The 12,252-nt window shown below is 39.4% G+C and overlaps 1 protein-coding gene across 4 annotated transcripts in view; it reads left to right on the top strand.

The window, feature by feature from the left end:
• The window catches only part of LOC128654113 (uncharacterized), a 163,504-nt gene that overhangs the window by 73,278 nt on the left and 77,974 nt on the right, over window positions 1-12,252 (top strand). The gene's annotated exons all lie outside the window — the stretch shown is intronic.

Below are 12,252 nucleotides of genomic sequence, written 5' to 3'. Positions count from 1 at the left end.
AACCCCTTAAAATTTGCGTTTAAAAATGTTAAGATATGCATAATGAAACAACTTTGGAATATATTTTCATTATTTCTTTGCCCCCTTTTCATGTAATTTAGCTCTGAAATATTGAGCATTTTCTAATTTTCAGAACATCCCTGCTGATTACTCAGGGATAACTCTGCTACATATATGTGCCTAATTTGATTTAACTGATGATAGCTGCAAAATAAATCACTTTATACCAGGGTTGATAAAAATCAATGATTTAAAAACAAAAAAAAAATCCTTTTTCTCTTGTAAGATGTATTGAGTCCACGGATTCATCCATACTTATGGGATATTCTCCTTCCCAACAGGAAGTGGCAGAGAGAGCACCCACAGCATAGCTGTCCATATAGCTCCTCCCTTAGCTCCACCCCACAGTCATTCTCTCTGCCTGCTTAACTGCTAGGAAGGGCAAAGGGAGTGTGGTCCTACATACCATGGGAGTGATCCGCCCAGTTCCAAGAGCGGAACAAGGGCTAGATTTTTACTCCAACCTGTTTGTGGTTCCCAAAAAAGAGGGAACTTTCAGACCGATCTTGGATCTCAAAATTCGAAACAAATTCCTCAGAGTACCATCTTTCAAGATGGAGACTATTCGGACTATATTTCCTCTGATCCAGGAGGGTCAATATATGACTACCGTGGATTTAAAGGATGCGTATCTACACATCCCTATTCACAGAGATCATCATCAATTCCTCAGATTCGCCTTTCTGGACAGGCATTACCAGTTTGTGGCCCTTCCTTTCGGGTTGGCCACAGCTCCCAGAATTTTCACAAAGGTGCTAGGGTCCCTTTTGGCGGTTCTAAGACCGCGGGGTATAGCACTGGCGCCTTATCTAGACGACATCTTAATTCAGGCGTCGAGTTTCCAGCTAGCCAAGTCTCACACGGACATCGTGTTGGCTTTTCTGAGATCTCACGGATGGAAGGTGAACATAAAAAAGAGTTCTCTCGTCCCTCTCACAAGAGTTTCCTTCCTAGGGACTCTGATAGACTCGGTAGAAATGAAAATATTTCTGACGGAGGTCAGAAAATCAAAACTTTTAATCACTTGCCGAGCTCTTCATTCCATTCCTCGGCCATCAGTGGCTCAGTGTATGGAGGTAATCGGACTCATGGTAGTGGCAATGGACATAGTTCCTTATGCCCGCCTACACCTCAGACCACTGCAACTATGCATGCTCAAACAGTGGAATGGGGATTATGCAGATTTATCTCCTCAACTGCATCTGGACCAAGAGACCAGAGATTCTCTTCTCTGGTGGTTGTCTCAGGACCACCTGTCTCAGGTAATGTGTTTCCGCAGGCCAGAGTGGTTCTTAGTAACGACAGATGCAAGCCTGCTAGGCTGGGGTGCAGTCTGGAAATCCCTGAAAGCACAGGGCTTATGGTCTCGGGAGGAATCTCTCCTCCCGATAAACATTCTAGAACTGAGAGCGATATTCAATGCGCTTCAGGCATGGCCTCAGCTAGCTGCAGCCAAATTCATCAGATTTCAGTCGGACAACATCATGACTGTAGCCTATATCAATCATCAAGGAGGAACACGGAGTTCTCTAGCGATGATGGAGGTAACCAAAATAATCCGATGGGCGGAGGATCACTCTTGCCATCTCTCTGCAATCCATATCCCAGGGGTAGAGAACTGGGAGGCGGATTTCCTAAGTCGTCAGACTTTTCATCCAGGGGAGTGGGAGCTCCATCCGGAGGTATTTGCCCAACTGACTCAGCTATGGGGCACACCAGAATTGGATCTGATGGCGTCCCGACAGAACGCCAAACTTCCTTGTTACGGGTCCAGGTCCCGGGATCCCCAGGCGGTACTGATAGATGCTCTAGAAGTGCCCTGGTCCTTCAATCTGGCTTAGGTATTTCCACCGTTTCCTCTCCTTCCACGTCTGGTTGCCAGAATTAAGCAGGAGAGAGCTTCGGTGATTCTGATAGCTCCTGCGTGGCCACGCAGGACTTAGTATGCAGACCTGGTGGACATGTCATCTGTTCCACCGTGGAATCTGCCAATGAGGCAGGACATTCTAATCCAAGGTCCATTCAAGCATCCAAATCTAACTTCTCTGCGTCTGACTGCTTGGAGATTGAAAGCCTGATTCTATCAAAGCGTGGTTTCTCTGAGTCGGTCATTAATACCCTGATTCAGGTTACAAAGCCTGTCACCAGGAAAATCTATCATAAGATTTGGCGCAGATATCTTTGTTGGTGTGAATCCTAGGGTTACTCATGGAGTAAGATTAGGATTCCTAGAATTTTGTCCTGTCTCCAAGAACGAATGGAGAAGGGATTATCAGTTAGTTACTTAAAAGGACAAATATCTGCTTTGTCTATTCTTTTAAACAAACGTCTGGCAGATGTCCCAGACGTTCAAGCGTTTAGTCAGGCCTTGGTCAGGATCAAACCTGTATTTAAACCTGTTGCTCCACCATGGAGCCTAAATTTGGTTCTTAATGTTCTTCAAGGGGTTCCGTTTGAACCTATGCATTCCATAGATATTAAGCTTCTATCTTGGAAAGTTTTTTGTTTTTAGTAGCTATCTCTTCGGCTCTAAGAGTTTCTGAGTTATCTGCTTTACAGTGTGACTCACCTTACCTAGTTTTCCATGCAGATAAGGTGGTTTTGCGTACCAAACCTGGGTTTCTTCCTAAGGTTGTTTCTAATAGGAATATCAATCAGGAGATTGTTGTTCCTTCTCTGTGTCCTAATCCTTCATCAAAGAAGGAACGTCTGTTGCACAATCTTGATGTGGTTCGTGCTTTAAAGTTCTACTTACAAGCAACTAAAGATTTCCGTCAAACATCTTCATTGTTTGTTGTTTATTCTGGTAAACGGAGAGGTCAAAAGGCTACGGCTACCTCTCTTTCCTTTTGGCTGAAAAGCTTCATCCGTTTGGCTTATGAGACTGCTGGCCAGCAGCCATCTGAAAAATGACTGCTCATTCTACTAGAGCAGTGGCTTCCACATGGGCTTTTAAAAATGAGGCTTCTGTTGAACAGATTTGTAAGGCGGCGAATTGGTCTTCGCTTCATACTTTTTCCAAATTTTACAAATTTGATACTTTTTCTTCTTCGGAGGCTATTTTTGGGAGAAAAGTTCTACAAGCAGTGGTGCCTTCCGTTTAAGGTACCTGTCTTGTCCCTCCCTTCATCCGTGTCCTAAAGCTTTGGTATTGGTATCCCATAAGTATGGATGAATCCGTGGACTCGATACATCTTACAAGAGAAAACAGAATAAATGCTTACCTGATAAATTTCTTTCTCTTGTGATGTATTGAGTCCACGGCCCGCCCTGTCTATTTAAGACAGGTAGTATATTTTTATTTAAAAAACTTCAGTCACCACTGCACCCTATAGTTTCTCCTTTTTCTTCCTAGCCTTCGGTCGAATGACTGGGGGGTGGAGCTAAGGGAGGAGCTATATGGACAGCTCTGCTGTGGGTGCTCTCTCTGCCACTTCCTGCTGGGAAGGAGAATATCCCATAAGTATGGATGAATCCATGGACACGATACATCACAAGAGAAAGAAATTTATCAGGTAAGCATAAATTCTGTTTTTTTCTTTTCTTATTTAAATCTAATTTGTTTTATTTAAATCAGATTTTTTTCATTTAAATAAAAAAATTTTTTAAAAATAAAATGCTTTTTGAAGCAAAATCTGTCTAAAGATATGAACCTGTAAAATAAAATAAACCTTGCTGTATTAAAAAGAGTGTTTTACTACTCGCTAGTTTTGATTTTCTTTAGTTTTTCTGTTTTTTTTCTATTAAATAAAGTTGCAATTCAAAAACCCCCATAAAGACTTGTTATATGAGTCCTATTAAGGGGGTTTACATGGGTAGGATTATGGCGGCGAGTTTACAATCCTGTTCATGCACAGTAGGAGCCGCTGACCGTGAGGTTACTGTTTTTATATCTACATAGCTGTCTCTCGGGATCACTACCTTTTGACAGCAAGCAGTACAGAGCTGGTGCGCATGCAAAAATATGACAGCACTGCGCATGCGGAGGTGAGTGTGAGAGCAAAAAATGATTACCAGCATAAATGTCATGTTGACCAGCCCTTTTTGATGGGCTGTCATTAATAACGTCCATTTGTACTTTAAAATCATATATTTTATTGTCAAAGAAGCTTCTTTTTCAAATAAAAGCAAGGTACTTTGATTCCTCTAGTCATGATAGATCAGAAATTTATATTTTGTTTATATTCAGTTTGTAAGAGTTTTATAATCCTTTGATATACATTATAATCCAAAGGTTATTTATCCTGAAATAAGGACTAGTTTATTTAATGATGTAGCTTGATACTGTATATTTATGACTGTAATGTTTAATCATTTTGGTAAAATTAAAGGGACACTAAACCCAAATTTTTTCATTTGTGATTCAGATAGAGCATGCAATTTTAAACAACTTTTACTCCTATTATCAATTTTTCTTCGTTCTCTTGCTTTCTTTATTTGAAAAAGAAGGTATCTACGCTATTTCTTTGGTTCAGAACCATGGAAAGCACTTGTTTATTGGTAGGTGAATTTACCCACCAATCAGCAAGAACAACACAGTGTGTTCACCAAAAATGGGCCGGCATTTAAACTTACATTCTTGCATTTCAAATAAAGATACCAAGAAAATGAAAATAATTTGATAATAGGAGTAAATTAGAAAGTTGCTTAAAATTGCATGCTCTATCTGAATCACGATAGAAAAAAATTTGGTTCAGTGTCCCTTTAATTCTATTAATCCATTCACAATGTTATGCTGTCCCTTAGGATTCTGAAAGATTATTTTGGGCATTTTTTTTTCTATCTATAACATATTACATATTCTTGGTTTTGTAATTCTCAAAACTGTGAATTTGTGTCTGCAGAAATAACATGCCTTTTCTTCACAGCAAAATTTTTATAAAATAAACATACAAAGTTGAGAAAAAGACCTTAAAGGGACATTAAACAATATAGCAGATCCAGGTTTTGGGGAGCAATAGGGTATGCCAGCGTGTAATTTACATTTAAAATCACAATGTCTTAAACTTAGTGCACTAAGGTGATCTGGTGTTGCAAACAATCAGTGCCCTATTCCACTTACTATGTGCCGCTGACTATGTCAGAACTTTCTTTTGGACTATGTACACATATAACATGGAAGGGCACACTAGGGTGAATTACTTAAACCTGGGGTGATTCCCCTTCAATGTAGCAATAAACCGCTTTAGTAGAGTCTCATAACATTACATGCCTGGTCCACAGGGTAAACTAAAAACTCAGGGTTTTAACACGGTCTGTCTCCAAAACAAAAATGTGCGTGTCCACACTCTTACTGTTGTTGATCGTACCCCTCTATCAGGCCATGTATCGCAGGTCCCTCTGTACACTGAAGAGATAGGCTGAGGCTGTTCACCTTCTTTCTTGCCGTTGTTGCTCCTATCTAATTCAACCAGCATTACCAGGATTGTGTAACTCGCGGCTATGCAGCCCTAGCTGATGACGTCACCCGGCACCTTCTGGCTCCTGTCGGTGCAATAATCCAAGATTCGGGCTGCGATAATCCAAGATTCGGGCTGCCATATCCCTCCCCGTGCTCACTCTAAGAGCCAATGTTCCAATGCAGCAAAAGAAAGGATGGGGAGCAATGGGTGTAGATAAAAATTAATGCTTTATTTCTTCAAAAAACGGCAGGGAAACATAACAAGTGATCCCCTGAACATCCGAGATTAGCTAACGCGTTTCGGCGTGAGCCATAGTCTTTTTTTTTTTAAGAAATAAAGCATGGATTTTTATCTACACCCAGTGCTCCACATCATTTCTTTTGCTGCATTGGACCTTAAAGGGACAGTCTAGTCAAAATGTAACTTTCATGATTCAGATAGGGCATGCAATTTTAAACAACTTTCCAATTTACTTTTATTATCAAATTTTTGTTTTGTTCTCTTGGTATTCTTTGTTGAACGCTAAACCTAGTTGGCTCATATGCTAATTTATAAGCCACCTCTGCATTTTGACCATTTTCACAGCTAGTTTGTGTGCTATATAACACTGTGCTTACTCCCGTGGAGTTATTTATGAGTCAGCACCAATTGGCTAAAATGCAAGTCTGTCAAAAGAACTGAAATAAGGGGTAGTCTGCAGAGACTTAGCTACAAGATAATCACAGAGATAACACATATATTAATATAACGATGTTGGTTATGCAAAACGGTGGAAGGGGTAATAAAGGGATTATCTTTTTAAACAATAAAAATTCTGGAGTAGACTGTCCCTTTAAGGGGCATTAACCGAAAATTGTTCTTTTATTATTCAGATAGAGCATACAATTTTAAACAACTTTTATTTTTACCTATATTATCAAATTTGCTTCATTATCTTGGTATCTGTTGCTGAAGGAGCAGCAATACACTACTGTGGGCTAGCTGAGCACATTGGGTAAGCCAATGACAAGAGGCTTATATGTGCAGCCAACAATCAGCTACTAGTAGTGCAATGCTGCTTCTGAGCCTACCTAGGAATGTTTTTTAACAAAGGATACAAGAGAAGAAAGGGGGGGGCGTGTCTAGGCGGCGGCCATGAATGGTCGCAATTTCAGGACCTCCTGACATGAGATGGATAATCCGCCGATTGTCCATGAAACACCAGACCATCTTGTTATGAAAATACTTTATATCTCTGCTGTGGGATCTGAGGATCTAGCTGTTACTCCGTTTGGTGTTTTTATGACTGTGGTCTCCTGAACTGGACCGCTGGGGCCTTTGGCGGCGGACTTACTTCAGATCTCAGCACCACCCCCCCCCCCCCACCCTCCCCCACTTAAACGCGGGTAAATCCAGTCTGGAATAGACTGTTCTTCATCTTGCTACATTGATATATTGCCAACAGTCACTGACGACTGTTAAATTATACTGTGCAGCTGGACTGACCAATGACAATCACAACGGTACTATTGAAGCTATAGGATGGAGCATTCAAATTGTACGCTACTAGAGATACTTGACTTTGCATTATGTAATCAATTTGCACGACTAGAGGAGAGTATACGGGCAGCATGGAAAGACACTAGTGGAATGGAGAGGTCGAGCGGCATGATGACAGTTACAGATAATAGTCTGATCTCGCAACTAGTTGTGGGACATGTGTGGTCGGAGATCGAGGGGGTGATTACAATGCCGGAGAGGAGAGCGGATGTACATCCCAGTGGTACGTCAGTGCAAGTGCTGTCTACAGATTACATGTGTACTCAACTGTTGAACTCATCGTGGGCTAAATCTGAGATGGACAGCGACGAGACACTGGCTGATTGTCATGGCTCCACTGAGCCCTTTCATACTATGGAATTTGCGCTCCACCCCCAGAAGCAAAGGGACTGTGAACGGGCTGCACTAATACCGGACACCTCACGGGTCATGTTGAGAATGCATTGCTTTAGATTGCAGCTTATTCATGTTATCTTCCATGATCCCCAGCCCAGGATGGGGTGGCTTCACACTGTACTGTCACTTCCAGATTTCTGCTTTGGACCTGTCACAGATATCCTTACCTGGCATACCGCAAGCAGATGCAGCCCCAAAATAAAACTTGGCATTGGATAAAGAGTCAGAGGAATATTTAGATGCCTCACATTAATAACACGCATATGTTTAACTAGCTAGAGTGTGAGCAACTTTACTGTTTTTGACAATACCCCATTTAATTTTAGGGAGAATGCTGTCATTTAATTGTCTTTGACTGTTCTATATGAAGGTGAATAGACCTGAGAGTTTGAGCAGGTATATAAACGCCTTATATGTTTTATAAGTTGAACAATCTTTATATTTTCCTAGCCTGTGTGTTGACAAGCAGTTTTGTCCATAGTAAGGAACAATTATTCCTAGGGACTTAATATGGTTGGTATAGCTAATATTATAATAATACGTTTGCTATTGTTATTCACTTAGATAGCATAATGACTTTCTTATAAGGATAAAATTTTAGAGCAGTTTGTATTACTGAAACAAAAGGTTGACTTGACATGACAAAGCTTCTTTCTTGTCTATATTACTAACCGTGCTGTCAGCGGCCGAGACAGCGCGGTGTTTGACCTGGGTCAAGAATTAGGCTCTTAAAGTTTCTCTCCATTACTTAATGACACACCCGTAGCACTATACTATCCATAGCTTTAATAAATGTAGTTTCTGGGTAGGTTCATAAAATAGTTAGGGGCTGTCACCTCATCTTATTGAACAATATTTCTCCAGAAGAATCTTCCTAATTAAATGTCCACCTATCTTATAGCGAGAAGCCTTACATATACTCCACTTCCAATGCAAAAAGCAGGCATATAAAACAGACCTCCTCTGTCACTTCAGAGTATTGTTGTGTTTATTCGTCCCAATATACCTTAATTTATTTATTTTATTCTCCATTATATATACTTTGCATGGTGAACTATGTTGGGTCTATATTTATATATGTATACATCTCTCATAAATCTTGCTATAGCCAGTAAGAGGTCCAGAAGAGTCCAAAGTTACTCCTATGGCTTTACATACCAAACTGCTAACATAAGAGCCTGCTCTATATTACATTATAGATGAAACTTAAGATTCATAATTTGAGATCCAAAAGTGGTCTCTTACTGTTTTTGGTTGCCTTCTTTAACGTTATATCTTTCTGCAACAATGTGAGGTCCAAGAGTGGCCTTATAGGTTTTCTTTGTGGAAGACATATAGTTTCATGGGTACATATTGTGTTTATTGATTTTACAAATGTCTTACAATTAAGCTATGTAATAGCTAGATTTATAACAAATCGTTTTTTCTCTTGTCTGTTGTTGTATATTCTGAACTGACATTCATGTTTTGTATACCCTAAAAATGAATCTCAATAAAAAATATTTAAAAAAAAAAATAAAAAAAAATTGCATGTTCTATCTGAATCATCATGGAAGTTTTATTTCTATTTTACTGTCCCTTTAAATACCATTGTTTCCATGCAAATCTATGTTCACAGAATCAATATCTTACAATGAAGAGAAGCTTGCTTGTAGTGTACTAGCTTTGCACAAGGATCTATGTGTGAGGAGGGAGGGGCAAGCAGTAAAAATTAAAGTGAAACCTATAATCTTATTGCTTTAGTTAAATACAACTATTTAAATTGTTCTTATGAAGGTAATGATTTTTTTTTCTCCTACTAAAGTACAGCTGAATATCCTATTAAACTGGCGATACATGGTAAAGGCAAATGGTGGGTGGAGTTTGACTACTGAAAATAACTGCAGTAAAAAATGTTTCTTTCATGTAATTAGCAAGAGTCCATGAGCTAGTGACGTATGGGATATACATTCCTACCAGGAGGGGCAAAGTTTCCCAAACCTCAAAATGCCTATAAATACACCCCTCACCACACCCACAATTCAGTTTTACAAACTTTGCCTCCGATGGAGGTGGTGAAGTAAGTTTGTGCTAGATTCTACGTTGATATGCGCTCCGCAGCAAGTTGGAGCCCGGTTTTCCTCTCAGCGTGCAGTGAATGTCAGAGGGATGTGAGGAGAGTATTGCCTATTTGAATGCAGTGATCTCCTTCTACGGGGTCTATTTCATAGGTTCTCTGTTATCGGTCGTAGAGATTCATCTCTTACCTCCCTTTTCAGATCGACGATATACTCTTATATATACCATTACCTCTGCTGATTCTCGTTTCAGTACTGGTTTGGCTTTCTACAAACATGTAGATGAGTGTCCTGGGGTAAGTAAATCTTATTTTCTGTGACACTCTAAGCTATGGTTGGGCACTTTGTTTATAAAGTTCTAAATATATGTATTCAAACATTTATTTGCCTTGACTCAGAATGTTCAACTTTCCTTATTTTTCAGACAGTCAGTTTCATATTTGGGATTATGCATTTGAATTATTCATTTTTTCTTACCTTAAAAAATTTGACTCTTTTTTCCCTGTGGGCTGTTAGGCTCGCGGGGGCTGAAAAAGCTTCTTTTTATTGCGTCATTCTTGGCGCGGACTTTTTTGGCGCAAAAAATTCTTTTCCGTTTCCGGCGTCATACGTGTCGCCGGAAGTTGCGTCATTTTTTGACGTTATTTTGCGCCAAAAATGTCGGCGTTCCGGATGTGGCGTCATTTTTGGCGCCAAAAGCATTTAGGCACCAAATAATGTGGGCGTCTTATTTGGCGCTAAAAAATATGGGCGTCGCTTTTGTCTCCACATTATTTAAGTCTCATTTTTCATTGCTTCTGGTTGCTAGAAGCTTGTTCTTTGGCATTTTTTCCCATTCCTGAAACTGTCATTTAAGGAATTTGATCAATTTTGCTTTATATGTTGTTTTTTCTCTTACATATTGCAAGATGTCTCACGTTGCATCTGAGTCAGAAGATACTACAGGAAAATCGCTGTCTAGTGCTGGATCTACCAAAGCTAAGTGTATCTGCTGTAAACTTTTGGTAGCTATTCCTCCGGCTGTTGTTTATATTAATTGTCATGACAAACTTGTTAATGCAGATAATATTTCCTTTAGTAAAGTACCATTGTCTGTTGCAGTTCCTTCAACATCTAAGGTGCAGAATGTTCCTGATAACATAAGAGATTTTGTTTCTGAATCCATCAAGAAGGCTATGTCTGTTATTTCTCCTTCTAGTAAACGTAAAAAATCTTTTAAAACTTCTCTCCCTACAGATGAATTTTTAAATGAACATCATCATTCTGATTCTGATGACTCTTCTGGTTCAGATGATTCTGTTTCAGAGATTGATGCTGATAAATCTTCATATTTATTTAAAATGGAATTTATTCGTTCTTTACTTAAAGAAGTACTAATTGCTTTAGAAATAGAGGATTCTGGTCCTCTTGATACTAATTCTAAACGTTTAGATAAGGTATTTAAATCTCCTGTGGTTATTCCAGAAGTTTTTCCTGTTCCTAATGCTATTTCTGCAGTAATTTCCAAAGAATGGGATAAATTGGGTAATTCATTTACTCCTTCTAAACGTTTTAAGCAATTATATCCTGTACCGTCTGACAGGTTAGAATTTTGGGACAAAATCCCTAAAGTTGATGGGGCTATTTCTACCCTTGCTAAACGTACTACCATTCCTACGTCAGATGGTACTTCGTTTAAAGATCCTTTAGATAGGAAAATTGAATCCTTTCTAAGAAAAGCTTATCTGTGTTCAGGTAATCTTCTTAGACCTGCTATATCATTGGCTGATGTTGCTGCAGCTTCAACTTTTTGGTTGGAAACTTTAGCGCAACAAGTAACAAATCATGATTCTCATGATATTATTATTCTTCTTCAGCATGCTAATAATTTTATCTGTGATGCCATTTTTTATATTATCAGAGTTGATGTCAGGTTTATGTCTCTAGCTATTTTAGCTAGAAGAGCTTTATGGCTTAAGACTTGGAATGCTGATATGGCTTCTAAATCAACTCTACTTTCTATTTCTTTCCAGGGTAACAAATTATTTGGTTCTCAGTTGGATTCTATTATCTCAACTGTTACTGGTGGGAAAGGAACTTTTTTACCACAGGATAAAAAATCTAAAGGTAAAAACAGGGCTAATAATCGTTTTCGTTCCTTTCGTTTCAACAAAGAACAAAAGCCTGATCCTTCATCCTCAGGAGCAGTTTCAGTTTGGAAACCATCTCCAGTCTGGAATAAATCCAAGCCTGCTAGAAAGGCAAAGCCTGCTTCTAAGTCCACATGAAGGTGCGGCCCTCATTCCAGCTCAGCTGGTAGGGGGCAGGTTACGTTTTTTCAAAGAAATTTGGATCAATTCTGTTCACAATCTTTGGATTCAGAACATTGTTTCAGAAGGGTACAGAATTGGTTTCAAGATGAGACCTCCTGCAAAGAGATTTTTTCTTTCCCGTGTCCCAGTAAATCCAGTGAAAGCTCAAGCATTTCTGAATTGTGTTTCAGATCTAGAGTTGGCTGGAGTAATTATGCCAGTTCCAGTTCCGGAACAGGGGATGGGGTTTTATTCAAATCTCTTCATTGTACCTAAGAAGGAGAATTCCTTCAGACCAGTTCTGGATCTAAAAATATTGAATCGTTATGTAAGGATACCAACGTTCAAGATGGTAACTGTAAGGACTATCTTGCCTTTTGTTCAGCAAGGGAATTATATGTCCACAATAGATTTACAGGATGCATATCTGCATATTCCGATTCATCCAGATCATTATCAGTTCCTGAGATTCTCTTTTCTGGACAAGCATTACCAGTTTGTGGCTCT

Source organism: Bombina bombina, chromosome 3 (genome assembly GCF_027579735.1).
Source record: "Bombina bombina isolate aBomBom1 chromosome 3, aBomBom1.pri, whole genome shotgun sequence".
NCBI lineage: Eukaryota > Metazoa > Chordata > Amphibia > Anura > Bombinatoridae > Bombina > Bombina bombina.
The sequence above is the reverse complement of the archived record's forward strand: the minus strand, read 5'-3'. Positions and strand labels throughout refer to the sequence as shown.